This window comes from Sapajus apella, unplaced genomic scaffold, assembly GCF_009761245.1.
Source record: "Sapajus apella isolate SASKATOON/1434 unplaced genomic scaffold, GSC_monkey_1.0 scaffold51, whole genome shotgun sequence".
Lineage (NCBI taxonomy): Eukaryota > Metazoa > Chordata > Mammalia > Primates > Cebidae > Sapajus > Sapajus apella.
Genome location: NW_022436991.1, coordinates 1,701,242 through 1,716,866, shown reverse-complemented (window position 1 = coordinate 1,716,866; position 15,625 = coordinate 1,701,242). Strand labels below are relative to the sequence as shown.

Genomic DNA, 15,625 nt, shown 5'->3' with positions numbered 1-15,625 from the left:
ACTATGATTATGCCCATTTTATAGGTGAGAAAACTAAGTCACAGGGAAAGTAAGTGATTTACCCAAGAGCACGCTTCAAGTAGATAGAACTGGAATTAGAACTCGGGCATCTTTGTTCCAGAGTCTGCTCATAACCACTATGTGTTTTATGTCTCTTTTAGGCTCCTTGGGAGCAATGACTGTGTTAATTTTTGCTTCTCACTGTCTCTCTGGTTCTAGTGCAGGAACTCATGCATAGTAAACTCTACCTAAGTATTTGGGGATGAATGAATGGCTCCTTCTCTCTATTTCTGTACCCCAAAGCCTCTATTTCCTTACAGTCTTGGGGGTGATCATGAGAGAGTGTCTTGGCTCTCACAGTTTGAATTCCAATTCCAGGAGCACTGTAATGCAACTTTGTCAGACCCATTGAAGAATGAGCCAGCATCCCACTCCGAATTCCAAGAGCTGAGCAGAATTCTAAATTCTCCCTCCATGCCCACTCACCCTCTTCCCTCATAGCACTCTGGAGGCTGTGTGCCACCCAGGGAAACACAGAAATGTATTCTAGGGCAACAAAAGTCACCAGAATTACTGAGGATGAAGCAAAGTTGATATTCTCTTATGCATTACTCAACCGAGATGTATTATTTATTAAGGAACCTTGTGCTTAGGTGAGAGTGGTGGAACAAACCACCAACTGTCCTTGTTAATAGCCAGTGAGTCCAACAAGCCTTTGCTGAGTGATGCCTACAGGTAACGGGCCAGCTAGATCCACAGATGGTTGCTGATGCCACACACGTGGTTTTCATGAAGCTTGGGACACAAGTATGCCTCGTGGGTGGCAGATCCGCATCTGTCCTGTAGATTGTGAGCTCTAGGAGGGCAGAGACCCAGCATGGACTTCTCAGGGCACAGCTCAGGGCCTGACTCATAGTACGTGCTTGGGATGTGTTGGCTGGATAAATGTATAGGGTATAGGGGCCTCGCACTTAAATGGGCTGAACCCTGAGTGCTTTATCCCAGGGCAGCAGGAGGGCAGAGGAAGTATGCATGCATGACACAGCACTAAATGACAGAAGTGTGCTGGGGGTGTGTACTTGGATCAAAGAGGCATTGGTAGAAGAGCTGCTTCCCCGCCCTCCCCTCCAAGTCTCACTCTATTGCCAGGCTGGAGAATTTGCCTCTGTGGGGAAGGGATGATTCTTAGCATGGGTTAAAATTGAGACCCAGGGTACCTACTGCTCTGTGCCTCTTATTACTCAGGGTTTCCCTGGTGATTATAGCAAGGGGGACTCATGTTGCCAAGCACCTGCTGTGGTCATCCCTGAGCCGTGAGGCGCTTTACACTTCCTCCTTCATTTACTCCCACAACTACCTTGACTTATCATTGTTGCCATTATATAGATGAGCAAAGTGAGGCCGAGGGAGAAAAGCTGTGATGTTGAGAAGGGGTGGAGCTGAGAATAAAATCCTAGAGGTATAAAAGTTATCTTCTAAGCTTCCACTCCAAATTTAATGTAGGAGCAAGTGTAATCTTTTGAAGAGACGTGGTTGAAAGCTTTTGCACAGGGTTGGGGCTGCCATGCACCATGATGGTTTTGTGTCATTACCCAGTGATGTGTGTGTGGGGGGGTGTCTGTATGATGGGAGGTGTCTCCCACAGCTAGGGATCCAGCCAGGCCCAGTACACATAATGCCATTGCTCACTAACTAACAGCTCAGCAAGGGGAAGTACATAATTTTAGACCATTTGGCCAAAACGTGTGATGAGTATGGGTTTGGGGAGTGGACATTTGGGAAGGTGTTTCCATATACATTTTCTGTATTAATCAATAAGATAGTCTTAGAATGATTATGAGTTGAGGCTGGGCTTGGTGGCTCATGCCTGTAATCCCAACACTTTGGGATCACGAGGTCAGGAGGTAGAGACCATCCCGGCCAACATGGTGAAACTTCATCTCTCTAAAAATACAAAATTTAGCTAGGTGTGGTGACAGGAGCTTGTAGTCCTAGCTACTCGGGAGGCAGAGGCAGGAGAATCGATTGAACCCAGGAAGTGGAGGTTGCAGTGAGCTGAGATCGTGCCACTGCACTCCAGCCTGGAGACAGAGTAAGACTCCATTCACCCCCAAAAAATGATTATGAATTGAATGGTTGCTTCCCAACTCCTATATTAAAGCCTTAGCCCCCAGTACCTCTGGATGTGATGATATCTGATATTATTCCTTACCTCTGTGAAGACTCTATCTTTATCTCTATCTGATAGACTATTGACAGAATTAAAGAGTCTGTCTGGACACACATGGACATATGGGTGGGGGACAATGCATACGGGGCCTGTCGAAAGGTGCAGTGTGGGAGGGAGAGCATCCGGAAGAATAGCTGACTCATCCAGGGCTCCACACCTAGGTGATGGGTTGATAGGTGCAGCAAACCACCGTGGCACACATTTACCTGTTTAACAAACCTGCACATCCTGCACATGTAAACTTGAAATGATAAAAGGGTCTGTCTGCAAATAATATCACATTCTGAAACTATGATAGGACCACCTTCTGACCTCAAGTTAGAATAAGGTCCTTACGGTGAGTCCCAATTCAATATAACTACTGTTCTTACAAAAGGGGAAATGTGGACAAAGAAAAGGTGATATGAAGGGACTGAGGGAGAAGGCAGCCATTGACAAGCCAGGAGAAAGGCCTCTGAAGGACCCCACCCTGCCCACACCTTGATCTTAAACTTCCCAACTCCAGAACCGTGAGGCAATACATTCTGTCTTTTAAGCCACCCAATCTGTGGTTCTTTATCATAACAGCCCTAGCAAACAAATAGACACAGTAATTCTGATTATTACCCCCATTAGACAGGTGAGGTAGCCAGGATTCAGAGAGATCATGACCTTCACCCAGAGGCACATGACAGTTTAAGTGCAGGTGACCCCACTAAATCCCAGATGTGCCTGGCTGCACGGTTCCAGTTTCCTCTACTCTCTCACTGTACCCCACTGATCCATATTATTGAGGCTGGACAGACGTTATTCCTGGGAAAGCCATTTAGATTTCATTCCCCTTCCTTTCTCTGACAGAAGCTACTGGTGAGGAAGATAATGATCTTGATGAGACTGTCCCCAAAATGCATGCCTGCCTTTGGAAGGGGCAGACTGGGATGAGATTCTCTACTCTGCATTTTATCAACCAGAGGACACGGGCAGGCTTCTTAACCTGTCTCCGGGCTTCCATTTCCTTCTCTGAGAAACGTGGAGATGGGAACTGATCGCAGAGGGTGATGGTGAAGACTGGATGAATCAGTGCCTGAAAACAGCCTAGCACAGTGCCTGGGCATAGCAAGCCCTGGGCAATGGTAGCCGCTGCTTTTTCTTGAAATCAGATCATGTCCTCTCTGAGGCAGGGTGCATGGTATGGGGATCAGGGACCTTGTGGTCCCAGTGCTTCTGTCTCCACTGGGACTGAAGGAACTGGTATACAGGAAAAGCAGGGCTTGCTTCTCGCCCTGTTGCTTGGAAGCCAATCCTCGTTAAACATAGTAAACACAGGGATGCTTTTTCAGGCCCTCCACTAGGGGCCTGATACAGCTACAAGCAAGACCTACTAGAATAGTCTTCTGAAGGCTTTGCATATGTTCTGTGCTACATCCAGCGATATAAATATGCCTCCTCACACACGGCGTTAAAAGAATCATTCCGCAGCCTACACAGATGTCAAAATAATAACAGGATGATGTTAGGCAAGGAAATATTTTTGATGCCTTTTCCCCCATTTAGAGTTATATAATACATTCTTTGGTTGTTATTGTTGTTCGGGAAAGTAGTCTGCAAGTTGCTTCGTCCAACAATCTAAGATTGTTACATGTCAGCAAAACGTCTGAAGCTGGCAGGTTTGTGCATTGTCTGGATTAAAGGTAACTTGGGTATAAGGCCACTTTGGAGAATGCTTTAGCTGAACCGGAGGTGCCCGGTGCTTACGTTAACTCATCATATGTATTGAGGACTCGTATACGCAGGATACGGTGCTGGAGATACAGATGGATCAGGCAGGCATAGCTGCTGCCCTCTGGAGCTTTGCAATTCATTACAGAGAAGCAACTCCAACCCACTAACCAGCCAGATAATAAAGTTATCGCAAATTGTGATTTCTGCTATAAAAGAAACAAACAAAACGCTGACAGAATGAAAGAAACGGCATATGAAATGATGGGTTAGGCCTCTCTGAGGAGGCAGCATTTAAGCTGAGACTCAAAGGCTGAAAAAGAGAGAGCCATTGAATGGCAGGGGGAGGAGGATTCTAAGCAGACATTAGAGCTTGCACAAGTTCCTTAAGTTGGAAGGAGCTCAGTGTGTCAGAGGAAAGGAGAGAAGGCCCTTGGGGCTGGACTTGAGTGAGACAGGCAGCAAGGAAGGAAGGGAAGTGTCCAATTAAGTTCTGACTCTGATGGGGTTGTCAAATAAAATACAGGACCCCCAGATACATTTGAATCTCAGATCAACAATGGATGGCATTTTAGTGGAAGTATGTCTCAAATATTGCAGGGGACTTACACTAAAAAAAAACAAACAAAAAAAAACATTGTTTGTCTGAAATCTGAATTTAACTGGGGGTCCTATATTTGCCAAATCTGGTAACCCTGGCTGTAGTGATCGAGTGACTCCATGTACACCAGAAAGACAGCAGAGGTATTCAGACAAATCCTTTGTACAAAGATGATGGTTTGTTTTGTACCTGCAATTTCTGCAGAGTAGATCAAGGACTGCATCTAGGTACAGAGGACCTTGCTGTGTGACCTAAAGCAGATTGCTTAACCTCTCTGTGTCTTACCTGCCACAACGGAGAAACATGGATCCTTCTGGGTCTTGAGTAGCTCAGTAGGTTTTACTGAGGCTTCCATTGCAGAATGCTTCCTAAAGTGCTGCAGAGAGCAGTGGGGTTTTGATTATTTGAGAGCGTGAGTTATCGTGGCTCTTTTGAGCCCCTGAGACTAGATTACTCAAAGGAATTTCCCGGAGTAGGGTGAAGGGAGTATTACTGATTTTTCCTTTTGCTCCTGAGTCTAATTTGGCTTGTAATCACACTTACTGATCCCGCCTTAATTTAAAATTTCAATACTTTGTCCAACATGGATTTTTAGAATTACTTTTGATGTTTAAAGCTACTGTGTTTGAGCACTTTTTGTCCCAATGGCAGGGTTTCTTGGTGCCCCCATGAAGTCGTGCACCCAGGGAAAGTGGCTCGCCAGCCTCACCCTGGTACCCTGATCCTGACTGCCGATGGAGAGAACACAGTGTCCACACTAGATGGACTTGCCTGGGTGTGCTTTCAGACCCATCTCCCACTAGCTGAGTGATCTTATCTCAGTTTACTTATCTGTAAAACAGGTTTAATGAAAGCACAATCTTAAAGTTGGTTGGGACCTTAAATGGAAAAAACAAAACAAAACCCATGTCCTGTAATGAGGCTAGTGTCTGGCATTCATAGAGTGCTCAAAGCATGTTTGCCATCACCATTATCATCTTTGAATCTCAGCTTCCTCATCTTGTAAAGTAGAAAAGACACTAACTTCTACCTCCATGTGTTCTTGTGGGGCATCAATGAAATAATGGTGCAGAATGTCCATCTAAGTGCTGGGTCCTTCAGCATCCTCTTCTTTCTTTATGCCAGGAAAGCAGGATATTTTTATTTATTGTACAGTTGCATTGACAGCTCACTGCTTTCCAGCAAGAGTCACTGATGGTATCCAAGTAAGGGTGTGTATGCTGTAAAGGCTGTAACAGACACAGACATTGGTACCATGAAGCAGAACCACGTGGAAATGTATCCACCAGGAGATGATAAGGGGAGAATGACCCTATGCAGCCCTCAGCCTTTCTGCACCAGGAAAAAGCAAGGGTTTCTCCAGAGCCCACTCTTAGGGTAGCCCTAACCCATTCTGACAGCCAGGCTGGCTCTTGTCTCTGACTTCTGACTCCCACACCAGCCCTTGGCTCTGCCTTACCCAGGACTTAATTTTAAAGCTTCCTGGCCTAGGCAGGTTTTGTGTTGGCACCAGTGGCTCCTGACTTTTCTGTTGTCTGTGTTTGGATCCACATCACTGCTTCCACCTTTAATTTTCTGTATTTTGGTTTGTTTTTTTTTTTTTTTTTTGATGGGGACTCACTGTGTTGTCCAGGCTGGACCCAAACTCTTGGGCTTGTGTGATCCTCTTGCCTTAGCCTCCAGAGTGTATTTTGACTCCACTTTTGCACTGAGAGCCAAGACTTGAGCGGGCTTAATGCCAGCCCACCGTCATTAATTTATTCAGTCAACAAATTCTTACTGAGCACCTACTATGTGCTAGGTACTTGTACAGATGCTGGAGATACCAGCAGCAAATTAACAGAGACAAGTGACCTTGCTTAGGGAGCTCATCTTCCCATGGTGGAGGTAGACAAGAAAGAATAGAACAAAGGAGATTAAGCCCGTTCAGGGTTGGATGGTCATTGACAAACCTGCACACATTCCCCTACAGCCTAAAATAAAAGATGGAAATAATAACAATAAAAGAATTTTAAACACACCGCCCCTTCAGCATATCAAAGTCAAGCAAATTAGATGTGTATAAGAATTTTAAATGATATAAGGATCATCATATATGTATGCATAAGTGTGCACACACATTCCAGTTCAGTACCACTAGTAGCCAGTATGAGACGTTTGCATTATAAATCTACCCAGAAAACAAAAGAGAGTCTTCTAAAAATATTAAAGGAAAACTTCGAATTTTTCTGTTTTCAGATGTTTTTCTACAATGGACATGTATTCCTTTATCATTTTTTAAACAATGAAATAAAAGGTTGAAAGGCAAAAAGAAAAAGCAAGAAAAAAGAACAAATAGATGAGAAAGATAACACTCACGATAGTGGTATGTAAATCAAACAGAGCCAGGGGAGAGGGTGAGATGCGGGAAGAGGGTGTTTCGGGGAGGGGCAGCCTCGCTGAGGTGTGACATTTAAGCTGAGACCCGATGGACTCAGCAAACCACATTCCTCCTTCTAGCTTTGTGTCTTCATCTGTGACATGGGATCAGAGACCCCACGTCTTGGGAGGATGGTGGGAAGTAACCACTTGACAGTGTGGTCAGTCTGGCCTTAAGATGTCTTGCCTTTATCTTCCCTAGGTCTCCCAAACTGTGGTCCTCACCTAACAAGGGTATTGGTTGTCTGCCTGGTATGTCACATCCCCACGGTCACCTTCTTCTCCTCTTGTTTTGCATCCTTGGCATTGATCTCACTTTACTGCCACCGATCTTCTTCATCCTTATCACTCACTCTTTCTCTCTTCTCCCCTCCCTCATCTCTGTATCTTTCTTTTTCCTTAAAACCCATGTCCTTACCCCTGTGTGAATCGCATCCCAGCCTGGATACCAGCTCCATGTTGAGATCGGGACTAGGTGTATTTATAAACCATGAACCAGTGAAAGTTTTATAAAGAAGAAAACAGAATTCCAGATCAAAGCCATGTCAAGGACAGGATAAGCTGAAACTACCCGTGTTCACATGAAAAGAACACACATCTTTAGCAGTTGATATGAAAAATAATAACTTCAGGCACCATCGGTGGGCTTTTGCCCATGTTTCTAGCTCTTGGGTGAGATTTCTTTTCTGCTTTTAATGTTCTTTCCCTAATTAAAAAATTCTGTTAGTAAGGAAGGGTTCGAAGGCCTGCCATGTTTCCCACATGGCAGCTCTTCTGTAGGAAAGAACAGAGTAAGGAAAATACAAGTTTCCAAACCAAGGTGTAAGTCCTTTGAATTTTCCAAGAAAGGCAGAAGCAAAGACTGTTGTCTGGTGCTCCTAGAATCTCCGCTTGTCAGGATGACTCTGCAAGTCTTTCATCACTCTGAACTAGACCTTGACAAAGGGCTGACCTCCACAGCTCAATTTGCAAGTTTTAGTCTTGTGTATGCATGGTGTATGAACAGTCTTTTGGGCCAGGGTCATTTATAATTTATCCTAGTCACCTGGTCCAGTAGAAAGTGTGAGCTTGTAAAAGGCTAGGGTTCAAACCCAATTCCTTCAACTGACCATCCAAAGGATCTTTCTAGACCTCTACTCAAAGAAGTCCCCCACATTTTTCTCTATCCCTCACTGAGGGTGATACAAGCTTTCAGAGCCAGTGTTTGATTCTCCCCATCCTCTTCCTCTTGCTGTGATGATAACAGTTGAGATGGAATGTGCATGTGAGATGTTGACCACCACCTGCGGAAGTCTGGCCTGCAGACCCTGACTCAGCAGATGAACAATGCACTCTCACAGCATTACAGTGATACAAGTGACCTAGGGATGGCTGTTTGCTGCTTTCAGATGACAGAATGCAACCAATCGACCAAGATTCCCTGTTCATCCACACTTTTATTCCGTAGATTTTACAACAGAGGTTCTGAGTTAACATACTTGTAGATAATTAACATGGTTAAGAGAATGGTTTTTATGATTGTAAAAGCTTTAGGTTCTGGGGCTTAGAGTGAACACTATTAACAGGTAATTCTGCTTTGATCTTCCCCTGAGAGGACCACCCAGCACAAAATTTACATGAGTAAACAGAGTGGAGACAAAGGGATGTGGGGTAAACAGACTTAAACTGGGAAGGCCTTTGATTGTTTTTATCTCATTCCTATGCTAATGTAAATGAGGCTGCTGCCTTCAGCATGCCTCAGTAAAACCTTTTGGCTTTCCAAAAGGTTTGAGATTACAGTCTATAACTTTTTCTAATATTTACTGTTTTGCCAGCCACCCTGAGTGAATATCAACATGTATGGAGGTGGCACTTCTCTCAGTCTCGGTTCCTGGGTAACTACAGTGGACTTATCTCCTTCCTTATCTGCACTTGACATGTAGTGAGAATTACAAATGGGCTAGCTCTGGAGACTTAGGGGCTGTTTGTTACTGCATCGTCACTTAATGGATTCTGAGTGATACAATAGCATCTTTCATTTTTTCTTTTTCCTCTATGGCAGTTGTCACCATTACCATATTTATTTATACTTGATATGTTTATTCATTTTCTGTCTTTGTATAATATAAATTCCATAAAACCCATCTTTTTGTTGTTGCTGATGTTCAAAGGAGTAACTCCAGTATCTGGACTGCCCAGTACGTAATAGGCACTCAATGAATGTATGTATTGAATGAATTGATTAATAACATGATTAATGCAGGTTAATTTCTTGCAATAATGTAGTTAATGCAGGTTAATTTCCTCTAAGTGACATAGAGTAAAAAGAAAAAATGAAAGATGCTATTGTATCAGTCAGAATCCATTAGGTTATGCCGCAGTAACAAATTGCTCTGAAGTCTCCAGAGCTGGTCCATTTCTGATTCACACTACAAGTCAGGAAGGTCACCTGACTTCTATAAGACTCACATTCTTTATCTGTAAAATAGGAATATTAACCACACCTGCCTCATAGGGCTGCTTTGAGAATTAAACATATAATGAATGTAAAGTACCTGGCACCATACTTGGCACACAGTAGGCATGCAGTAAATATGTACTGTAACAGTGGTTACTTCTATAAACCAAGAACAGGGCCTCTATATGTAACATCAGTTACATTTTGCAGATGCAGTTTGTTTCCCAGTCATGTTAAAGGTTCCTTAGCAAATAGGTGGCATGGTTGCATTGCAATCTAGGGTCCTCCGACACTGAGACACTAGATGGTTTGTGATAAATTTCTGCTATTAGGTCACAGTCTGAACACTGGTTTTGGGGAAAGTATTTCTACTATATTGGGCTGGAGTATCATCAAGATCCCTTAGAGCTTTCAATGCTTTGGGTCTTAGGGTGAATGTGAGGCAAATAGGAAGGAACTCTGGGAGCTAGTGCCTGGGGGAGCTTCCAGGGATATGGGTAGAAACACTATATGGAGAATTAAGCTTTGAAGTGGATAACACCTTGAAGAAACAGAGTGCATGCTTGACTTAGCTTACACTTATTTTATTTGCCCAATACTGGGTGTGGAATCTGGTCCTGATGCAGGAGAAATGGACACAGTGGAATCCTACAGATTCTTGTTGGCCAAGAGATTGATGAACCTAGAAGGAACACCTAGGTGGGAAGGGGCTTGTGTTGGTGCCCAGGAGCTGGGCTCTGGCACTGAATGAACTGAAGTTCATTTCTGACCCCTTCACTTTGTAATTGAGTAATGCTGGGTAAATACTCTCTCCTCTCTGTGCCTTGGTTTCCTCATCTGCCATTTTGGTTAGAATCAAGTAGGATTTTGTGTCTTCCCTACTGGACTTGCTTCCTTCTGTCTGTTCTCTTGGCCAAGGCCAATGTGTGCTAAGTGGCAAATCTGATCAGGTAATTTCTCTTCTAGAGCTTCTACCCGACCTAGGAGGTCGAGGCTGCAGTGAGCCATGATTGCACCACTGCACGCCAGCCTGGGTGACAGAATGAGACCCCTGTCTCAAAAAAGGAAAATTTTAGTGGCTTGGCATTGTCTTCAGGGGAGAGTGTGACTAAGTGTTCCAGCTCAGGCCCTGTCTCAGCTGGCCTTTGCTCAATCCCCGGTCCGCCTGCACCTGCTGCTCCTGCTGCAGCCTCACTCCAGCCTGGCTTTGCAGCAGGCCTTCTCACCATTTAGATTCTGCTCAGCAGCCCCCATGCTGCTGCCTTCACCCCTCTCCTGTCCTCCCACTGATTCCTCCTCAACCTTCAGATCTCACTTTAGATGTCACTTTCTCAACCCCCCGGACACCGGCATTAATGCTCACCATGTTACACCGATGTCATCTTTTTAATTGTCTGCCTTCTCCAACACACAGTCGGTTTCAGTCTGGCTGGGATGGGGCCATAATTGTGGGAAGGCCAAATAGCTGAGAGGTTGACCACACAGGCTCTGAGATCAGGCTCCCAGGGCTGAAATTGTGGGCTCATAAATGAGAGTTCTGGGTCCTTGGACAACCTTCCTGTGCCTTGGTTTCCCCATCCATGGTGTGGTGTCCTTAGACAACATTCTTACCTTCCTGTGCCTCAGTTTCCCCATTGTGATATGGGCCATTGGACAGCACTCTTCATCTGCCCAGGCTTCAGTTTCACCACCCATAAAATGAGCCAACAGCAGTCATTCTTGTGTGGCTGCAATCATACAATGGAAATAGCTGTTTTTATGACTTTTCTATGGGTTTGTGGACCTGAAAATGAAAAGGTTCATAAAAGGGTGTGTGTTCACCCACACAGACAGCTGTTGTGCACTGTTCTCACTCTCCCTTCACCAGGGGACGTTGGGAATGTTCCTCTTACAGCACTGAACTCTGCACAGCAGTTAGTTTAGGAGTGGCCTGGAGTTTAGATGGAGACAGGATGGGTTGTCTGTCTAGGCTTTTCTTCAGTTCCATACTAGCAGCTCCATAAACAAATGTGATTTTGAGGCATGGCTTTCACAGGCTTTCTGAATCCCAGCAAGTACTGTGGCTGGGCCATTAAGAAGCGCAGCATCCCCTGCAGCCTGTGATGGTAAAAGGGTCCAAGATGTGTGTGTGTGTGTATGAATATGTGAATTCAGATTTATGCATTCATGTATGTATGTATGCATACCTGCAATATGTGTGTGTACATGTGTACATGCAATGTGTGTATGTGTACAGATGTATGTGTGTATATGTACATGCAACGTGTATATGTATGTATATACATGTGTGTACATGCAATGTGTGCGTGTGTGTACACAATGTATGCTTGTGTGTGTATGTGTGTACACACAATGTATGCATTTGTATGTGTGTATGTGTATATGTATAAGTGTGTGTATAATGCATGCATATGTAGGTATATGTGTATGTATATATGTATATACACACAGTACGTGCATCTATGTGTATGTATATATGTGTACATGTGTACATGTGTATACATGTGATGTGTGTATGTGTGTATACACGAGTATGTGTTTATACACAATATATGCATGTGTATATGTGTATATAAGTACATGTGTACATGTGCATACTTGTGATTTGTGTATGTATGCATGTGTGTACATGCAGTGTGTGTCTGTGTACATAATGGTAAATGTGTGTGGTGTACCCTTCTACATATGTGTGTATTTGTGTGTGTGTACCCATACATGTGAGGGTGCTATGGCTGAATATTTGTGTCCCCTCACATTTGTGTCTTGAAACCTAATCCTTACTGTGTGCATACCAGGAGGTGAGGCCTTCGGGAAGTGATTAGGTCATGAGGGCTCTGCTCTCCTGAATGGAGTCTGCGCCCTTGTAGAAGAGACCCCAGAGAGATCCCTCAGCCCTCTGCCTCGTGATGACACCCTGAGAAGACAGCCGTCTGTGAGGAATGAGTCCTCATCAGATACCTAATTTGCCAGCCCCTGAATCTTCGTCTTTTCAGCTTGCAGAATGGTGGGAAATCAATTTCTGTTATAAGCTACCAGTCTCTGGTGTTTTGTTATAGCAGCTCAGGTGGACTAAGAAAGGGGATCACTTGAAAATTAGGGGGCTTCTATTTTATGTATTGTGCTTTTAGCTGTCTTTCCTTTAAAAATATCAACCTTTTAAAGTACGTGTGTGTGTGTGTGTGTCTGTGGCAACTGCTGAAGAAAACAGGGAATTCCTCCTCTTCCCCCTCCTCCCATCCTTCTGTTTCTTCTCCTCATGCCCCTGTGTCGCTTTGTCCCGGCTCTACCTCCATCTCTTTCTCTCTCTCTCCCTCTCTCTCTCTCTTTCCCTGTCTCTCTCTCTCTCCTCCTTCAGATTGCCCAGCACCCAGTCTCTGTGTTGGCACAGGAGTACTGGTTGCCTAGGAAACCACCACAGGGTGAGCACATGCGATTGGCCAGCCTGGGACCTGACTCTGGGTTGGCGGGCAGATTTTTTGGGTGATTCTTGTCCTCATTCCCCTTCAGGGGAGGGACATTTTCCGGGATACAAAGAAAACTGGCTATGCCTTGGCTGCTAGGGCTTCTCAGCCTGGGAAGGAATTCCTGTCTTAACGAGGATTCAGAGTTGCAGAATGAGGCCACCCAGGAACAAATGTCCAAAAAGGCAGGAGGCTGGGAGGTGGGGATGGGGTGCCAAGACAATCATAGCTAACACCTATGTGTCAGTCACTGTTTGCTAAACTCTTTATATGTATTCGCTCATTAGCAAACCTATGCAGTTAGTGTTATCTTTCTCCCGATTTTACAGATTAGGAGAGAGAGACTGAGAGATAATAAATAACATGGCTGAGGTCACGCAGTTGCTGAAGTGCAGAGCTGGGATTCCATCGCAGGTGTGTTGTGTCGTGAAGTCCTCACGACCGCCTTCCCTGAGGACTTCAGAGGAGAGAGGGAAGATGTGGGGCCACGTGGATAGATGAGTTAGCTCCGTAATGTTTTCTGGCTTGCCTCCACCCTTACCCTTGACCTGGTTCTTCTCTCTCTTAAGTAACCACCCTTTCCGTTCATGGAGGTCTAAAGTTCTCAGGTACTATCACGTTCCACCTGCTAACTCATCTTTCAGGAATGACAAGGGGTTGTAGAGATGGATGGTGGTGATGGTTGCCCAACAGTGTTAATATATTTAATGACACAGAGCCGTACCCTTAATGGTCAAGATGGTAAACTTTATGTTTATTTTACAACAGTTTTTTAAAAACGAGTGACAGGGTCATACATATAGCCAGCCTGGTCTTGTGAACTTGTGATTTTGTCGCTCTGATTTTACCATACTAGGGATAGGGATCAGCTAGCAGGGTGGCCTTGAGCACTTTGTGTGGTTGGCAGGTTGTGTGATAAGTGCTTAAACGTGGATTATGTGATGGAATCCTTCCAACAGTTCCTCCTGTTATTTCCATTTTACAGATGAAGTAGCGGAGGCTAAGAACATTCAGAAATTTCTAGAGGTTATATAGTGAGCTAATGATGCAGCCTTGATTTTAACCCTGGCCTCCCGCTCCCCCTCGCCCTCGCCCTCCCCCTCGCCCTCCCCCTCCCCCTCGCCCTCGCCCTCGCCCTCGCCCTCCCCTCCCCCTCCCCCTCCCTTCCCTCTTTCCCTTCTTCCTGTCTGTCTTTCCTTCCTGACGAGGCCTCTCTCTCTCACCCAGGCTGGAGTGCAGTGGCGAGATCTCAGCTCACTGCAACTTCCACCTCCCAGACTCAGGCCATCCTCCCACCTCAGCTTCCCAAGTAGCTAGGACTACAGGCATGCACCACCATGCCCAGCTTTTTTTTTTTTTTTTTTTTTAAAGAAAATGTTTCATCATATTGCCCAGGCCTGTCTTGAACTCCTAAGCTCAAGTAGTCTTCCTGCCTCAGACTCCCATAGTGCTGGGGTTACAGGTGTGAGCCACCGTGCCTGGCCTAACCCCAGGCTTTCTGACACAAGCTTTTCCCAGATTGCCTAGGGCCTTCTCATTGTTGCAGGAATATGAATGTGAGAACTCTGCTTCTCTGCAGTGCCTGAGGATTAAGTGATTCCCTGCCCCTGGTTCCAGCTCAGTCACTTTAGAGAGCTTCAGTGCACATCAGTTTCCTTGTGGGCAGTTGGCTGGCCCAGGCCAACTCACCAGTGTCCTCAAAGTGTCAAAGCCACTTCAGTGAGGTTTAGCAGTGGTGGCTGGAAATAAAGTCAGTACCCAATGCAGGTAAGCCTGCCAGATCAAAGCTAATGAACCCTGTCCTCAGGAAACACAGTGGAGTTTGGGAACATCTGGTGTGATTACTACTGTCATGGGTTCTGGAGCTGTGGCTGGCGGGTCAGTAGCTTGGTGGTGGCAGAGGATGAAGAGGGATTCAGGGCTTTGCAGGGCCATGGGAGGAAGTGATGGGGCAGGTCCACTACCTTTCACTCATCACATGTCGAAATTGCAGCCCTTCCTGCTGTCATGTGCCCATCACGCATCTTATCTGGCTCACTTAGCAGAATCGCTGGGTTGCTGTGATGTTTAGTTCTGGCAGTTGCTACTCTTGCGTGTTTCATCTCATTCAATCCTTTCAAGACCTATGATCAAGTTAGTCAACAGTTTTATTTCCGTTTGATTTTGAGACTGATTTTCACTCTGTCGCCCAGGATGGAGTGCAGCGGCACGAGCTCGACTCACTGCAGCCTCTGCCTCCCAGGTTCTAGGGATTCTCCTGCCTCAGTCTCCCAGGTAACTGGGATTTCAGGCGCTTGCGATCACATGTGGCTAATTTTTGTATTTTTAGGAGAGATGGTGTTTTGCCATGTTGGCCAGGCTGGTCTTGAACTTTTGGCCTCAAGTGACCTGTCCGCCTTGGCCTCCCAAAGTGCTGGGAATACAGGCATGAGCCACCGCGCTTGGCCTTACTTTATTCTTTTGAGACAGGATCTTGCTATGTTGCCGAAGCTGGTCTTGATCTCCTAAGCTTGAGTGATCCTCCTGTCTTGGCTTCTCAGAGTGCTGGGATAACAGGCATGAGCTATAATGCTCATCGCTTATTTCCAGTTTATAGAGAAGAAAACGGAGGCTCTGAGGGATGAAAGGGTTCATCCAAGCTCACACAGGTAGCAAAATGCACAGCCAGGTCTGGCTAAGCACAACTCTCTCCTCTCTGTCTCTCTCTCCTCTCTTTTGTTTTGTACAACAGGGGTTATTGCTTCTTGAGGGTTAATTGAGGTCCCTGGTGAGTCGGAGTA

At 45.3% G+C, this 15,625-nt stretch overlaps 1 protein-coding gene across 2 annotated transcripts in view; it reads left to right on the top strand.

Moving 5' to 3' along the window:
- Positions 1-15,625, top strand: part of SHISA9 (shisa family member 9) — a 341,003-nt gene that overhangs the window by 156,774 nt on the left and 168,604 nt on the right. The gene's annotated exons all lie outside the window — the stretch shown is intronic.